Here is an 18,886-nt window from a genome sequence, read left to right as displayed (position 1 = left end):
GAAATTGGCTAGCCTAGCATATTTTTGTTTTGGCAAATGGATAAGAGAGGAGATGCCTGATTAAGTGGGCAAGTTGTTCAATGGCTGCTACACGACATTAAGACATGAGCAGTGATTTGTAAGTGACTGGAAACCTTGAAAGCAATGCAGAAAAAAATCTTAGATGGTGTCAAACTCTCCATCAACCCATGTTAACCAGTGTTTAATAAAACAGCTATTCCATTCCTCATTTTCGAGAATCACGAATAGCTTCTCTTTGATTAAATAATACACAAAAAAAATGTAGTAGTCAGTGTCTGGTCTAAGAAGCAGCCTTTCATCACCAACAGCTGTAATGTGATTTCCTTTACTGCACCATCCTTTCCTTCTTTGAGGAGTGACCTCACCAGTGAGATGGCATGCAGTTTCATTTAAATCCAGACATGTTACGTCACCTAGAAGATTCCTTCTAGTTTTCATTCCAGCTTAAATAAATCTGCCTTTCACCTTTTGCCCTCTGGCCTTGAGCTCACAGCCACCTGCAGCCTGAAGGATAGAAATGCCACGCCATTAGTGATGCTCTTAGCTGATTAGACAATGTGAGACACTGTAGAGCGTCACTTGGGAAATGCTAATCAGTAAATAAGTTATGTAATTGTGAATACAAGGCAAAAATTAAAGGAAACTCTGTCCCACTTACCACAGATGGCCTAGACAGTTTCTGGGAGAATAGCTCTGTTTTTACATGTAAATTGTAGGCTTCATTTTGATAGTGGCAGCAGTATAAGTTTTTCTGGCGAATTAAGAACATAATAGGTGAAAAAACAGCACTGCATTTGTAAGACAAGAGTTATCAGCAATCCAGCAGATAACATTCAGTGTTTTTACTGGAGGAGACAATGGGAAATGAAAGCTAAGGGTGGAAATGGAGGGGCTTAAGGCTGGGTGGACATAGTGATCTTAGAAATGTCTGGGTTACTTTACACCCGCACTAATCTCCCACACACGCACCCCCACGCCCCCCCACACACACACACACACACTGGATCTCAGCCAATGGAAGCTGTGGGAATTTTGCCGAGACCAATGAGAATCCTTGGTAATGTTACAGTCTTCAAAAGCATGCTCCCTTGAGATGCAAGGTATATGTTCAAAACAGGAAAAGAAGAATTAGCAGCACGAACCTATATATTTATTTGCAGAGCCTCAGGGATTCGTTTCAGGCCCCTCCACGGCACTTCACAGTTAGTTGTGAATTGGTACATTGACATTCCTCTCGTTCTCAGGCCCTCATACTGGTCTCGGCATGGTCATCCCTTGGGTCACCCCTGCTGCAGCGCAGCCACAACTGAAGTCAGTCTCTTTTTTTGTTTGTTTACTTCAATGATAGCTGCTCATTAAATGGAGACACTCTTACAGCAGCCATACCCACAAAATAAAATCATATAATTAGGTTTTTGACACAAACATATTTAAACTTGTGGAGCTCATTTTGCATGCTTATATTTGCTTGCTGAGAATCTGAGGAGGACATACACAATAACCAAATGATGGAAGACTTAATATTAATCTAAGGAAACATTCAAATGACAAAATGTAAGAATAAACTGAGAAATCAAATATAAAGAAATAAACTGATATGGCAAGACTTTTTAATCAACAATTAATACAGGGAACAGATTATGCCAAGACTTGAACTGAAATAAAAACATTGTAGATCATGACAGGAATAACCTAAAGGAAATAATATAAATATTCAGAAAGGAGAATACAGCGATAAACTATGCTGTTAGTACTCCAGGAAGTACTAATTATCAAGCATATGTACATACAAATTACACTTCAGTCAAATTCAACTTTAATTGGAGTGAATAAACGCACTTTCTGGTACGAACTGATATGAACCAACTAAAGCCATTCACACAACCCCCTGACATTTTTTATTTTTTATATCATCACTTTACAATCGGGCAGTGCATTTCACACCTAGGCCTTCAGTAGTGCTCCATCTGAATCAATCCAAACCTCAATAACTATTTTATGGCTATAAAACTTCTACAGCTGCGACACACATAAAAAAAGCATCAAAAATAACCTGATAAAATTGCAATATCATTTAGGAATATAGCAACATTTTACTCACCAAAAATTCTGCTTATTTGTACACAAAATCCATCCTCCTTTCCTTCCTCAAGATTTCAATTACTCTGTTGTGCAGATTATCCGTGCGTTTCAGTTCCATGAAGAAGTCCTTTTCTATCGCCATCGAAGCTAATGCTGAAAGTCGAGCCTGAACTGTCGTATTTCTGGCATAAGTTTTAGTTAGTAGACTGAAAGTGGCGGACAAATCCTTTTCCCGGTTGTGACAGGCTTGCTAGCTTCGGTTGTTAAACTTTGCTTAATAATGTCCAGCTTTTCTTGAAAAGTCCGTCTTGAAAATGGCTTTGACAGTAAATCTCCAACCAAATCCATTTCTTCTCCTCCTTCATCCATTGCGGGTTGACAAACCAGCTATTAAATCAACACAACAATATCTTTGCTTGTGCAGCTCGCCACAGATGCAGTTTGCTAGCTCTGGCTAGTACACGCTTTGACTAGCCAATCAGAGCGTGTGAATACGCTGACGTTTCCGTACGCCTGCTAAAGGGCCTTGGTGTCGCCAACTCAAAATCTGATTGGTTGAAGCAACAGTTTGATTGACATTTATTTTATGCTACAGGGCCCGCAGAACTGATTGTGAAGACCTCCAGGCAGATTTCTTTACCCTGGTAACAAATAGTGGCTGAAATGTGATTGGTTAAATGCTTAAATATGAAAATACACGTCTGGAAGCAGCGCAACCAGGGGGCTAACAGTGAAAGGAAGCGGACAGACCATTTGGATTTATTTAATACGTATTCATGGACAAAATATAATTAACATCAGTCTGTGATTCAGATATTTTTAGGCCAGCAGAGAAGGCCTTGCAGGCCCTGACGGCCCACCACTGCAATCTTACCATTTCTCTTATTTTTGATCAAGTTGTTTTACAGATTAAGAAATGGGCCACTGAAGAATAGTGCGGTTGCTTCTAGTCTCTTCTTTACTCCACATTGTTTCATTTAAAAATACCCTAACCTAACCTAACCTCTGTCCCAGCAGCATAAAACCAACATTGTGGCTAAAAGAAACAGCCAGGATGTCTCCTTGTGTGTCTGGTATGAGGGAGAAACCACCGTGTCCTCAGCAGAAAACACCATTTCAGGGCAATTTGGATGCATATTTTTAAAGTGCAATTTGAACTATAGGTAAAGATACTGACTGGCTTCTTTTACATTTAGTTGCACATCACTAATTGTATTTTTCCTTCAAGTGTGCAAATTATTGCTGAACAGCAAATAGACATGACTCCAACAGAAATAAATATGCAATTTTGGTCCACACAGAGTTCTGCCACGATTCTACTTGAACTATGCTGGGAATTTATAAATTAAATAGAAGCATGTTAATGAACTGACTCCAGCTGTTCTTGTGTAGTCTTTCATCATCAGTAAAGCCACATAACACCCACAGTTTCCTAGCAATGGCAGGTTAGACATACAAACTGCTTATTCCACATGAATACACACTTAATTTGTGCTTTTCTGTGGTTACAATAATTCATTAATGTTGCTAAAAATGGAAAAGATTGGAGTACCTTGTTAATGTCTGTTATTTAGTGTGTACAAAGTGTTGTCAAAAGAAATATGTTTTTATGAATTCATTACTTCATGATGGTGTTTCTGTTTAAATTGAAACAAATATCCGGAAAACAACACCAAGAAAAGGCTTATAATCTAAGAATTAATCACAGTCTTGCACAACCGCGTGATGTTGTCACTGATCATTCTTTGGGATCTGCGGAGGTGGGTTATTCAAGACCGATCAACTCTCTGCTGAGAAGCTGATTGCCCCGTACAGCGTATCACATTAACGGCCGTAATTTTATCAGCTGTGACTTACTGGCACACAAGCAAAGTGCAGCTCATCTTAAATGTTTCTCTTATGATAACTGGCTTGATTATGGGGCACATTAGACATCCCTGATTAGATTAGGAAACGTTGCTTTGAAGATAAAAATGGCCTTGTTTAGTTTATCAATTCAAACTTTTAAAAAAAGTTGAAATGCTCACGCTGTACTTTATGCTTTTGCAGCAACAAAAGTTGGCTCTTTTCTGGCTCATAAGTCTGGTAAGTAACATTAATGACATGATAACGTGTTGCGTTGATCTACGGAGGTCAGAATTCAGCAACTAACGCAGTAGGAAATGGGTTGAAACCTTTCAGGTAACGAAATCTGTCTGGTGTTTTTCTTCTTGCTGCATTCCCACTTGGCACAGGGCACTGAGCCCAAACTCATACTTCATCAATCTTTTCCCAGCCTGATGCTGACACAAACCAGTGATTTGTGGGAACAGAGGATATTTCACATTATCATCACTTTACCCACCAATCTGGTACTGTGATTTATAACTTACCACAGCTGAGGAAAACACTAGGAAACTGTTTCTGTGTGGTCAGAAAATATCCATTGACTTCAAGGGAGAGAAATAGGTTGATCCTCACAGTGGTTTTGCGGCTGGAGACAAAATTGAATTAGCAGATATGGAAAGAAAATCCCTTGGCTTCTCAATAACCGATGAAGGACCGATTTTTCTTTCATACTCCCCTCTAGATCGGTCTTATCTGTCCCACTGATGTAAATGGCTTAGACAAATAATGGCTTTTAGGATTTCAGGTTTACACAGAAGAAAAAACAGTTATTGTTGGGTTTGAGCTCTCACAATGTAGTCTTTATGCAGCTCCCTTAACAATTATTGGCACCTCTGGTGAAGATGTGCAATGAGCCATAAAAGTACATTTTTAATAGTGGTTGCATAATTGGGCACTTAAAATTGAAGAAAATCTCATTTTTAATCCAAGAAAATTGTGGAGAAATTTAAAGAAATGAATGTTATTACAAATCTCTGTTCACATCATAAGAATTTCTATTAAATAAATACATTTACAATATGTTTTTGCACAGTTCCCTTTTTGTGAATGGTGAACAGAGTGTGAACTTTGAAATAGTAATATGTGACTTTTTGTTTTTCTGGGATAAAGATATGACTTAACACAGAAGCCCATTCTCTTAGCCACTATTTGAAATGGGAAAGAGAAGAGAACATATTCAGATAAAGTGAGGATGTGTGTTGATGATCAGAATTCAGGAAAAGGCTGGAAAAAGCAGTCACTCATTTAAGTTTACACATATTCCCTGTCTGTTGTGTAAAACTCCTGAAAAAGGGACAAAAACGGTTGAACAAAGGTCGAAGTTAATTCAAAATTACAAAAGAAAAAAAATTACTGTGGGAACGGTAGCAAACAATGACACACACACACCTTCTGACACATTTATTGATTACCTGGGGCCCCAACAAATGGGGAGGGAACTGTATGTTCATTTTTATTGACTGACTGCATTAAAGATCAGGGCATTACCACCTTATTAGTTCATGTTATAAGTTGCTTTAATTCTCTTCACAGTTTGCAATTTGACACTTTTACATCTATGAGTATGTTGCAAATTTGGGTAAACAACACGAGCATGAAAATTAACTTTTACATCTCAAACAGTACAATGTAATCATACATGACCCTTCATTTTTCCAAAATGGAGGGACCGGGGGGTGACCTGAAGACATGGACTTACTACATAAACCATCATATTGATCTACGTTATCAACACCTCTGCTTTGGAGACAAACTAAGGTAAGAATGTAATTAAAGCTGATTTGCTGTTTTCTATCCTTCTAAATGACTAAGAGTATATCAGCTGTGTATTTAACTATTTTTAGGGGTAATTTTCTCTTGCAGGTTGAGTCAGGAAAGGTCAGACGGTAATGTCATGCACTAATTTATATTGATCAACCATTAAAAGACAATGTAACAATGTTACTTATTATTTCTGAACTCTAACATCATCACAGATCTGCTCTCAGCAGTGTTGTTAATCCTACTCAGAGGCCAACATTTCTTCTCTAATGTTCAGTTATAGTGCAAGCAATAGAGTAAATATTTTTCCTTTTTTATGTGGGCTTCAGTTCACAAATAAAAAGAATGCACTTGGGTGGCTTTCAGTTGTTGCTTTAGATTTAGACTCTTCGGGCATATTTGTTGTTTTTTTATTCTTCCTCTCTTGGTAAGCAGTGAGAAATAATCCGTTGATCACAGCAATCTATTTTTAACATACAGCAGAATCCACTATGTCTGATAAAAGGCAAATGTCTTAAACTTCTACAAAAAGCCACAACTAACTACGTACCAAACTGCTGCAGTAGATTTTGTTGTAATGGAAGTTACTAACATAATTAATTCTCCAGCAGCTTAGTAAGGAAGCTGACTAAGGTGAATAAAAAAGGTTTTTAAAAGATATTGGGTCAAAAATGCAAAAACTGTCCATCATAATATTACCAAGATTTCAAGTCTTTTTAGAGGTGTGAGAAAGTCAGAGTGTGACTGGAGTTTTTGTTGTCTGTGTGGAGCATAGAGTAGAATAGTATTGCCAGTACTAAAGCTGTTGCTCCACACTGCCAGTCAGCTGGAAGAAAGAAGATTACATTCTTTCTGTTATCATAGACAGATGTTGCTGTCTGGAAATATATTCAAACTTAGACATGTTATTGTGCAGAAATTAAAGAAGTCGTATACGGAATCTTATTAACGTAATGTTTTTATTTATTTATTTATTTATTTTCATTTTTAAACTACAGTTGGTAAGAGAAGCATGTCCAACTGCATGCTGGATACATAATTAGGCTGACTCATTAATTAATATTTGTTTGTTATACTTGTGCAATAAAGAGCAGAGCCACAAAAATTCTACATTGTTTTTCTTCAGTGTGTCTCCAACTGATTGGTGGTGTTTGTCTGTTATATTGAGAGTATTAGCAAGATTTCAAATAATTAATGAGTTTGATGAATGAAATAATTAAAGTAAGAGATGACATAAATCATTAAAATGTAGTGTCTATTAACTGCTAAACAGCTATGTCTGGCCAATAACATAAATATGGTTCGTATTTAAATCGTGAAGTTATGTAATTTCACTTATTTAGGTTATTATATTCAAATAATCATGCCAGACATGAGCTCTTGTCTACAGCAATTTACATTTTTTAAAAATGCTTAATTCATTTGGATTGCCTGACCTTGTTTTAGAAATTACAACACCCCATTCATACTGTTCACTGAAATAAATCCTGCAAAAGCAATGTAAGTAACCTTATTTGTGTATATATTATGTATTTATAGCATTTTCAACACATCGTCTTTATCAGAGATGTGTAGGAGTATGAACAATCTGACTGTCCATGTTAATGCAGAACAGATCATTATACGACCCCCTACTGCAATGTGCCACTGCTAACTTATGTGATGTTTTCTTTTTTTCTTGGCCTTAAATAATTGCTTATATATAGCTTATATATAGATACATGTAAAAATAAATAATAATCCACCATTCTGTCCAGCTTCTACTCTTTGTTTAAAAAATTATCTACTGCTACAATAATAAACAGCATGGATATAAAAACATTTGCTTACGGACTGCATTTTCTTTCTTTCTTCTTTTTTTCTGAATAATCAGTCTAACGGCATGACTTCTGTTTTTTTCATTTACAGTGATTTTCCTCAATAATGTGCAGGAACATCTGAAGGGTCTTTGAAAATAGGCTCAGAGCAGGAGAAAGCATTATCCTCCCACGACAAACTCGGTGGTGATTTCACTCTGAAGCACTTTGCCAGACAAAATGTTATTTTGCTGACCAGAGATGAGAAGTCAGATTCAGGAAACATTGTCGATGCGTGTGACAACCCCTTTTAAAGCTTGCTCCACTTCACACCATTCATCTCATTTTACAGTGACTGGTCATTTGTCTTGTGTTTGTCAACCTGTTTCCCCAGCCAAGCATGAAGTAAGCTTTGACTGAGACGACCTGGGTTCTGCACGTATGCAATGAATGTTTGGTGATGAACTCAAACTGGTCTTTGACTTTTTAACACTAAGAACCCGCTATTTCTGAATACCCCATCCATTTGAATCTATATTTAATGTTCATGAGAACATCCATGAGTAAAATATGCAGTTTTAAAGTTTTGAGTGAAGTTGATGTTGATTAAATATGATGACGCTTCAGCCTGGCTATGCATATTGAGACAGGAATAAATATAGATAGAAACAGCAAATTGCACATGTATGCATATTGAAAAAGGGTTGATTTATAATTGTAGTCATTTTGAAGCTGAGAGAATTATGATTGATACAACACATTTACAGTGAGGATAAGTTTTAAGAGGTTTTGAGAAGTGTCGAGTGAAACCATGAGTGACATTTTCTGTAATAAGAAATGCTGATATTACAATGTCTGATTTTCTATCTCAGGATAAGACAGGGATCTATTTGCACTCAAATGCCAAAAATGTATCATGCTTCACTCATTAAAGAAAAGATAGCTACAGAAACGCATTTTCTAATTGAGGAGTCCGGCGCACCTTATTCTGTACCAACTAGAGTTATCTCCATCTACCAGTCTCTGAAGTCAGTCTCAGAAAACTTTGCCCTATTCTTCAATTTCAGCTGTGAAATGTCTGGGGTGTATCGCAGTTTCAAAACACCACACGGCGTCTCAAAAGGACACATTGGCCCAGTACTTTCCATTTCTTAAATCTCAGTCATTGGTGGTTTTACTGATATGCTTTGAATCATGTTGCCAAGTCTTTGGAAACTGTAGGGGGTTTTTCTACATCATTTTTCACAAAAATCAACATCCCATGGATATTTGAAAAGCTTTATTTTAAAACATAAAATTTGAAAAATAATAGTAGGTCTTTAACAATGACATCCACATTTCCAAAAATTTCAAACGATTACATAGCATTTGGGACTTTAAGCAAGTTTTATTTGCTAAAAGTGGCCAAATGATCCAACCCAGAGGCATAGCAACACATGTTTTTCATGTTTTACTGTGTTGATTTCTTTTAATAAAAGATGAGCTGATTTGCCTCACCAAGCTTAACATTTCCCCTAGATGTTTTATCTCAGGTACCTCATTTGAAAGAAGGAGATACTCCTTTTGGTCACAGTATAAAATGTGAAGTCTTTTTTTTTTTTTTTTTTTTACAAAATAATGCTCTTTGTGGTTTTTGTGGATGCAACACTGGAGCTCCCCAAATGAAACCATATCTTTGTGGTGCTATTAGTTTCTGGTAGATGACACTGTGTGGTCTGAGACTATACTGTGTGTTCATCTTATATTTATGCCAATATTGCTCTGCAAAGTCAAACCAATATTATGTGTTGCAGAATAAAGGTGATGTAAAATAGGGCTGTTGTAAATGGATATTTTAGTAATTGAGCAATCTATCGATTATTCTTAATCGAGTAAGAATCGATTAATCGAGTAATTGGATAAAAGAAAATCAAATAAAACATTGGTAAATCAAACATAACAGCAGTGTTACTATAGGATATCAACATCAGTCTAATTTTTTACATTTGAGCTTCCCTAATAATAACTTTTATGTACCGGTAGTTTAGAAAATTTACTTTTAATAATAATATCTTACCTTGTAAGTTAACCTGAAGAAAAATTATACAAAAATCTGAAGTTAGATTCAATTTAATAATAAACGGGCAGGCCCACAAATACGCTTATAAAAATATGTCTATACTCCAGCTTTTGGTTTATGCATTCATCTTCAGTCAATTTAATAGATGAACTCTCACCTTGCCCAAACATTTATAGCTTTGTGTTCATGTTAGCGACAGGATTTGACACCTTCGTTCATCACACACAGAAACTCATCTACCAGGTATGTAACGACACGATGCGTTTCGCCACCCATTTGTTGCAACCGGATAAGATATGAAATTTATTTTCCGGTTAGTCAGTAAAGCTACGCAATTAAAGCACAGCCGCCCACAGTGTTCGGTTTATCTGCTCACCTATAAATACACCGTTCGCTCTGAACCATCAGCTCCAGGAGGAGAAAAGCTGCTCTACTCCAAGCATAGGGAGTTTTAGGGATGCTTATTGGTCCCCGAAAAACAACAAAAATCCGGACATTATCATGAATCAATAAAATCCTCCCAGGCAGAACTTAAAAATTGGACGTTATGCTGCTAACACTTAGCTTTCGTGAACAACTCAGGCGAAAGTGAGAGCTCTGCGCAGCGCAAGCTTCGAGGCAGATACATTTTCCTCGAGGAATTTTAATAATCGAGATACTCGAATCACTCGAGGAATCGTTTCAGCCCTAAAAATCCCCACCTATATCTGGAATTTCAGGTGAGTTGTTAGGACAGCTGAAATTGTAAAATCAGCTTAAAATCGTACTCTGTCTTTCAAAGAAAAGAAGAAGAAAAGAAAGCCTCCTCACTTTTGTCTTATTAGCTTTTGCGCTTTTGGCTTCTGGACTCTTTTATGAGACCAAATTATTATGATAAAATCTAACAATAATCTAGTTAATGATAATCAGGAAATATCTTCAAAACTTTCTCCTGGAGAATTGGCTGTGTACACTAAAGTAATTTAATTACATGGGTTATCATTTACAAGGAACAATAATGATGTTGAAACAGATGCAGATTCCTGTTTTTCAAGAGAAAAACACATAGCTAATATTACCAAGTGGCATTTATGAAGTCACATTTTTGTGGTGCATTAATGCTAAAATTCAAATAGCTTGCCAAAATTAATAAGGGCCGTAAATGGAAATATGAGGAAAAGGGGCAATAAATCATTGAGTAAAATCTTTCACTATACATGTATACAAAAAATATCAGTCTGGGTCAAAAAGGGGGTCATTTCTCAAATGCTTGTTTAGATTCAGCAAACTTGTCGTTCTCATTTCTCATGTCAAAGGCAGAAATCAGGTTTCTCTTATGTAGTGTTTCTTCCTTTTATAGCAACATGGCCTTGTGGGTGACAAAATGTGTTTTCATCATGATTGGCTTTGTCATTTCTCATAAACACACAGTCAAATATTTTTACATGTCATTTTGTTTGTAGCACAGAACATTCCATCAAAGCATTGGTCCTCACCCCTTTTCTACTTGTCACTTTAAAGTAGCTGTGGCACCTTTATTGCCCACATACTCTCACACACACATGCGTGTACACAAATAATCTCCAAAACTTTATTATATCCCTCACTCACAATTAAAAAAAAAAAAAAAGAAACCACTAATACCCATCATAGGCTTGCAGGCCCCTGGCAGCAAATGAAATGCTTGATGTATTGATTCTGACAGCCTGCCTGTATTTTTTGTTTTTCTTGTTACAGGATGCTGAAGGCTAACTCCGACAGGTACAAGCTGCTGGACGAGTGCCAAGAAATCTTTTGCATGTGTTGTCCTTAAAATATTTCCTAATCACTGAAATGAGTTGTTGCTGAGAGCCACTTTACACCTACTTTTGTAGAAGGTACAAAATGTTTGTGCCTAACATTTGACTGACATTTTTAATAACATTAAAAAAAGTTATAAAATACAAAACATACGTATTTTTGCACATCCTTGGTGTCATGACGTTTTTGTTGAAGGACTCTAAATGCAGACAAGAGCTGGAAGCATCGGTCATGGTGAGCGATCTTTAATGATAAAACTGAAAAACCTTACAAACAAAACCACAGGGGACACAGGGAGCCAGATCCAAAACAAAAACAGGGAACCAGGGAAAAGTGACAGTAGGAGTAGATGAGGAACCAACAATGAGGAACTGAGAATGAGTTTTATATATACTGGGGAGGTTGATTATTGAACAAGGAAGAGATGATTGATCAGAAACGGGTTGCAGGTGTGAGGGGAGAAAGCAGAAGGCATGCTGAGGAGAGCGCGAGAGAAAGTGGCACAGGGGGCGAGAGAGAGTACACAGGGGATGAGGAAATGAATTTAACACTAAAAAATCACTAGATCTAATAAACATAATTAAACTAGAGAAACACAGAATAACTAGAGACAAGAAACAAACTAGGAAGGACTGAACTAATGTAAAACAGAAACAAGACTGATCTAATAGAAGAAAGAGACTAATAAACAGAATAATCAAACCTCAAAAACAACTCTAAACAACACAGGACATTACACTAAGACCTTATGTCAGTGTAAATTTTAGTACATGTCTTACAAATTTTCTGATTCTCTCTACTTTATTCATCTCAATTTGTAGCATTTGTAGCATCATTTGTAGCATAACAGTCCATGCATTCATCTTTAACATGCATCCACTAACCAGCCCCCCATATGTTTGTAATTTTGTAATACCTTACAAACCCACGTCCCTGGCAGAGGAATAACTTATTGTTACAGGAAAACTGTTTATCCGCTGTCATTGGTGGCCATGCTTACTAGCCTTAGCATTCATGGCAGGCTCTTTTATGGGGAACTAGCTGTAGTGTAGCAGAGAGCAAGGGTCAGGGTGTAAACAGCATGTACAGAAGCATGATTGGCTGTGCTAAGACCCTCCTCCTAGCTCTGATTGGTTGTTTCTGACTGAGCAGTGTTGACAGGACATTCAGGCACATCTGAGCTAGGGACAACTTCAAAAGTAATGATTCTAGACTGTTCCTCAAATGTTTTCTTGGCTGTAGCGTAGAACACACCCAGCTCATATATTGTCAGAAAGGAAACAAACATTCAAAAATTTTGGTTTGTGCATTTATATAAGATGTGTGTTTTAATTTTGAACTGCAATACTGAAAAAAAATTTAAATTTCAATGACATTCAAACTTCTAATGTGCCCAAAAGGACTTTTAGCATGACAGTCACTAAAAGACGTTTTTTTTCTTTTACCGATTCACTGAGAACTTCATCATTCCTGTCATTTCCTCATTCCTGAACAAATGTCTTATCTTTACAAATGACTGTCTCTGTTTACTAACACAAGGAAGTATTCTTTCCTAGTGTTCTTTGACCAAAAACAATTAAAGAGAAGAAATGGGGTTAAATGCTACGTCTCTTCTGTCGGTAAGAAGCACTCCACCCTTTGCGAGAGTAGGAGCCACATTCCACAGGAAGTTTACCCGTTGCCTCTTCCCCTCATCCCTCGGTCTTCCTGCCTTCGCTGATCTTCACTGATTGCGGGTTGGCTGGGTGGGCCGATAAGAGATGCTAATGAGAAGAGGAGATGCTCAGCCTTCTTCTATTACCAGATGTTTTCATATAGGTCTCAAATACTAAGCATTTAATTTACAGTGCCTGGTAAAGGTATTGATATCCCCTTTACCTATTCATATTTTATCAAGTTTCAATCAAGAATTTCAATCTATTTTGTGGGGATTTTATGTGTTAAATTAAATTAAATCCAAGCAAAATACATTATGTTTGTGGCAAAGAGATTGAATAATGCGACATGAATGTGATATGAAAACTATACTTTTGCAAGACACTGTATAGGTTATAACAAAGCATATTTGAAACTTTATGTTTTGATGCCATACACTTAGATTCTAGAGCATCAGATTTCATTCTTTCCTTTAGTTGTTTTTGCAGCTGCAACGAGTATCATCAGATTACATGGTTGTTCCAGGCAGAGCTGCCGTTTGCCACCATCGCTATCAACACCCTCCACTCCCAGCCAGCACACCTGCTGCCACTCCAATCTAAAGTCCAATCCGAAAGCAGCCACTTTGCCATCAATGGCTGACAGAATAGCTGTCTGTCATCATATCCTGTTGAAAGAAGTAAGTCCCTGTGCTGCAAACACTGTCGTTACTCTGAGTATGAGCAGGTGATACCGAGGCTTCATAGTAAAAAGGTGCAAGCATTGCCTTCTATTCCCAAAAACAAAGTGTCTGCATGAATTTTCCCTGAATATAAGTCCATGTAAATGGGTTGTTATGTATGAGACATGGTATTATCTCAGTTTAGTGGATATAAAACGTCTACACATCCCTATTAAGATATCAGGGTTTCATGATGTTGGAAAAGAAAACAGTTGAAGCCATTTCAAATCTTTTTCTGACTTTAATGTGACCTCTAATATTGACACTTATTCTGAAAAAGGAATAAATGTGTTCAATAAAAAAGTAAAAAGATCCAACATTGAGGAACCCTTATACTAATAGTTTGTCATAACACCTGAATCAATTTCAGGTTTGAATCTTGCTACAACATTTACATTTCAAAAGATTCTGCACATCTGACTTTCAGTCAGGACATTTCCTTTCCACAACCTTCTTATTTAGTTCTGGACTCTGGCTGGACCATTCAAAACTTTCTTTTCTTTTCAAATGACTCCACTCTTTTGTTGGTTGAGAGCACATCTGGACATACAGTAGTGCTGTAAAATAAAATCCCTTTACATCTTTAGCCTATAGTGGACACCTGAAAGGTTTTGGTCAAACCGTACTTGTATCTAGAACTCACCACGGTATCATCCAACTTGACAAATAGTCAAGTTCATGTAACTCCTGAACAGTTTGGCTTATAAGACCAATCTTCCACAAAGTTTGGGGAGATTTTAGCCAGATCTGGATATTTTATTTGAAAGAAAAGGCTTCTGTCTTTCAGCCCTATCCGGACATGTAGAAAATACACGAGACTGCTTTTACGGAACTAGTACCAGTACCAGTATCTGGTACCAGTAGTCTCATTATTGGATGAGCACCATGAGAACATGGTAGTTTTAACTATTCATGTTTTTAATTATTGATTGAGATGTTTTTCACTGTAATCTGTTGTGAATTTCACAGAAATGGTGTCTCATTTGATGCATGGAAGAAATATAAGATTTTTTTTTAACCCACAGTGTATGATGCTGAATGTCCACCTATTATACAAATTTGATTAAACATAGATGTGAACTGTAGATTGACTGGTTGGCAGGTTGAAACAGACTTTACACTCAACATTTTGAAGTCTAGATTTTTTTAAATATAAATGACAAGCTTTTATCTGTAAGTAAAGAAGCAGATTGAAGGGACTGAGTACAATTTTTTTGTACTCTCTGTCAGGAATCCTTAATAAGCATCTGCCAGTATACAAGAAAAAATGCATTCATCCCTTTCTCTGATTACTTTTTCGCTTTTCTAAAATCAATTCAGAGAAGAAAACAGCAGCAGAATTCACAACATGATGCTTTTAAACAACATAAAGTATCAATACAAAGTCAAAAATAGACCCTAAACTGCTATGCACAGCCAGAAAATATTACTGCTAGTTAAAGTACAATAAAGACTGATTGACAAAGTGTGTGGGCACAAATCCATGAAATGAGCAATAACTCAAACTATGACGCAAGATGAATTACCAGATGAAATTAGATATTTTTGAAGATTTTAAGTGTTGTTCTCAGATGCAACTTTATTGGTGAATCATTTTGATAGAACCAGAATCCTTTCAAAATATTCAAGCATGAATGAACAGGTCCAGACTGTCTTTATAATATCCATGTTTGGAATATTTATGGAAATCATTGCACCTCTGGCCTCTGCCTCCTTATGGTTGGACTTCAATAAAGTCAAGAGTGTTTGTTCAAGTATGTCATGATTTGCTTCTCTTACAGTGGGATGAGACTCAGACATGTAGTGCTTTTGCTGGCAGAGTGAAAGTGGGTACTTTCACCTGTGAGTTTTTTGTTTTTTTGTTTCCCCCAAAAAATACTGCAGAATTCTAATAATCAGATTATCTGAAATAGCACTGGAGGCCAAAGCTAGCCACCAGACAGAAGGGAATCTCACAGAACGTTTTCATGCTGCCACATAAAATCTATGTTTCGAAAATAAACTTTCACATGTCAGGATTTGCTGTTTCATTAGAATCTGATTTGAACTGACTCCTCTGCGTGTCTACAGTGCCTTGCTTTAAAATGAGATCTGGAATATTTAATCATAATATGAATGTTTGTTAGCTTACCTGTCATATTATGGACAAGTTATTAATTCTGTATTGTGTCAGTTCTAGGTTTATAAGCAGAAAATATGAAAACTTTGATCAAAGGATCAGTCAGAGCTGCTGATTTTTTGTTTAATATTTTCTGGCATTTGCATTAGTCTAAATATAACACAAATCTCTCAACAATTATAAATATAAGTCACATCTGTTAACAGATGTGACTTACAAACAAACAGTATCTGTCATCGCTTTACTAAAAGACCACTGAGAAGATAACAAAAGGTCATTTCATGGCAAGAAAGGTCACATCAACGAGAGCAACTTCCTGGCTTCAAGGAGTAACAAAGGTTGGGATATGTAAAAGCAAGAGGCTTCATTTTGGTTGAGAGTTTGGTAAGGAGCAGTTAGTAATTTACAGCATTTGAGAATTAAATTAGAAAATAGACAGTTAAGACCAGGATTATTGATTGGCTTGGCAAATTTAGTTTTCGAGTTAGTTTCATTTAACTAATAACTAACGACATAGGCATTTCCACAAAGAGACAAAATAAGAGGAGATTGATGTGTAAAAATTGTAGTTCAAATAGTTAAACAAATTGCTCTTCATTTATATTTATTTTTGCTTTTCAATTATTAATGAAAAATCTTTATTAGTTTTTATAGCAACCATACATTTAATTGATGTCAAGCTTTTTGAATGCCTCCTCTGGTATATGTTGCTATTCATCTTCCTACATCTACCAACATTTTCCTGATGTTCATGCAGAGAATCTTCCAAATCTTTTTTTATTTATTTGATTCCATTTACTTTGATTAAAAAAATGCTCTTCCACTGTTTGGAAAACATCCCCAAAGCATTTGCTCCCAGCACTGTGCTTGACTGTGGATATGGTCGTCTTGAGGTTGAGTGTTGCTCCTTTTTTGTCTTTACACTAATTCAACACTACATCATTGCGGTCAATCAATAAAACTTTAGTTTCATCTAACCACAAACCAGAAGACCAAAGGGATGATTTTGAGCAAAACTATTTAAAAAAATGTTTGCATTAATATATTCTCTTATATTTATCTGTGTGATGCTTGCTTGAATCTCTCTGATAAAAAAAAAAAAAGTTGGTAGTGCATGGTATTACACGTGGTGTAAGCAACACTTTCACCTTTGAAAATCTGTTAAATTTATTGTTTTGGAGTAAATTTGTGGAGTCAAATCAAGACACATGGAAATTGCTTCATAACAAAGATAATGATATCCTCTTCAACAAAGTAAAATTCACATCCTTTAATGATGCAACTCCCACTCAGCTCGGCTCCCAGACACCATGAAACACTGTTGTTGATATGTGCTTACATAACGCTTACTTTTTCTTTTTTCTTTTCAACATTGCCTCTCTGGATTATCTGAAGCCCTGATGCCGAATGGTAAGGATGTTTTGGTTCTCAGGGGAGCACAGACAAATGAGAACAGAGTGTGTTTACCTTAGGGTTCCTGGTCAGAGGAGATCCAGTATATTATAAACGATCAGAGAGGAAAGAACACATCAGAGCATTGTGATTTATCACAAGCGCTCTAACAACTCTGCAGCTTAAATGTTTAATGGTTCAAATATTCAGTTGTTCAATTATGTTTCACAGTATAGTTGGATTGAATCCAAAGCATTGGCTGTGTTGGAAGGAATGTTCTGTACACTGTAAGCAAATAATGCATACATGCGTTCACTGTATCCATAACAGATTTGAGAATAAAGTCTGAAATGAAAGGCATTTTTCTTTATTAAGTCATTTCAAAAATCATTAACATTTAAGCAGTTCAGAAAAAGAAAACATGAGCATGAATTGGTGTTACATTACAAAAATAAGAAAAGTGGCTTTTGTTTAATCTGAAAAATGATATAAATTGAGTCTTCAGTAAGACTGACATAAGCTAAAAAATAATAATAATAATAAAAAAGCAGACAAAGACTCAAATCAAATCTGCTTTTTAAATCGCTTAAGGACAGAAAAAAATGTTTTATACCGTCCCAGTAACATCAGGTATGAAGCCGATTAATGGTTTAAGAAGAAAAATACAGGCGAAGCGCCATCATATTTAATTTATGATGGAACAGTGTCCTCTGGTGGAGAAACATTCAGAAACAAGCTTGAATAATTTTAAAGATGGTGTCCAATAGTGTTTCTTTTATTCACCCACAAATGAACACTGACAAGAATAATACAACAACTGAAGTATAGATTTATAATGCATAATTTCACAAAATGGCTGCACAGTAGCACAATCGAATTCTGGCCTGGAGTCTTTCTTCATAGAGTTTACATGTTTTCTCCATGACAGAAGGCAGAACTGGAGGTTGCAGAGCTCAGGATGCTACGGTTCTCTTTGGGAGTGACGAAGATGGACAGGATCAGAAATAAGTACATGAGAGGGACAGTTCATGTCAGGTGTTTTAGAGATAAGGTTAGAGGGCAGATTGAGTGGGTTCAAACACTTTCAGAAGAGAGACAATGAATATATCGGCAGAAGGATGCACAGGCTGGAGCCACCATGCAGTTGAAAGACCAAAGAGGAGATTTGTGCGGATGTAGTGAATGAGTATCTGAAGTTAGTTAGTGTGAGGGTAAAGAATGCTGAGAATAGGATTAAATGGATGAAAATAATTCATGAGAATGAGTGGAAACCGCTCCAGGAAAAAGCTAAAAGAAAAGAAGAAGTAAAGATGAAAAATTGACAATAAAAATAAATAACTATATAACAGACCCTGCATGATATATTCTGGTTCTGTGAAAAAAATAAAAAGATTAAACTATTTAACATTGTTTAACGCTTCACATTTTGACATGTTATACCCACAAAGTTCAATATGTTTTACTGTGACTGTATATTAAAGCTTAATTTATATTAAAAATATATACTAACTAGCTATAAAATTATTTAAGTTTTGACAATCTGCAAAAAAATATATAAAAGAATCAGAATCATGTTTTTCTACGTGTGTGTATGTTTCAATTGCAACATTTCT

The sequence above is a fragment of the Xiphophorus couchianus genome, chromosome 12, assembly GCF_001444195.1.
Source record: "Xiphophorus couchianus chromosome 12, X_couchianus-1.0, whole genome shotgun sequence".
Lineage (NCBI taxonomy): Eukaryota > Metazoa > Chordata > Actinopteri > Cyprinodontiformes > Poeciliidae > Xiphophorus > Xiphophorus couchianus.
This window is presented reverse-complemented; position numbering follows the sequence as displayed.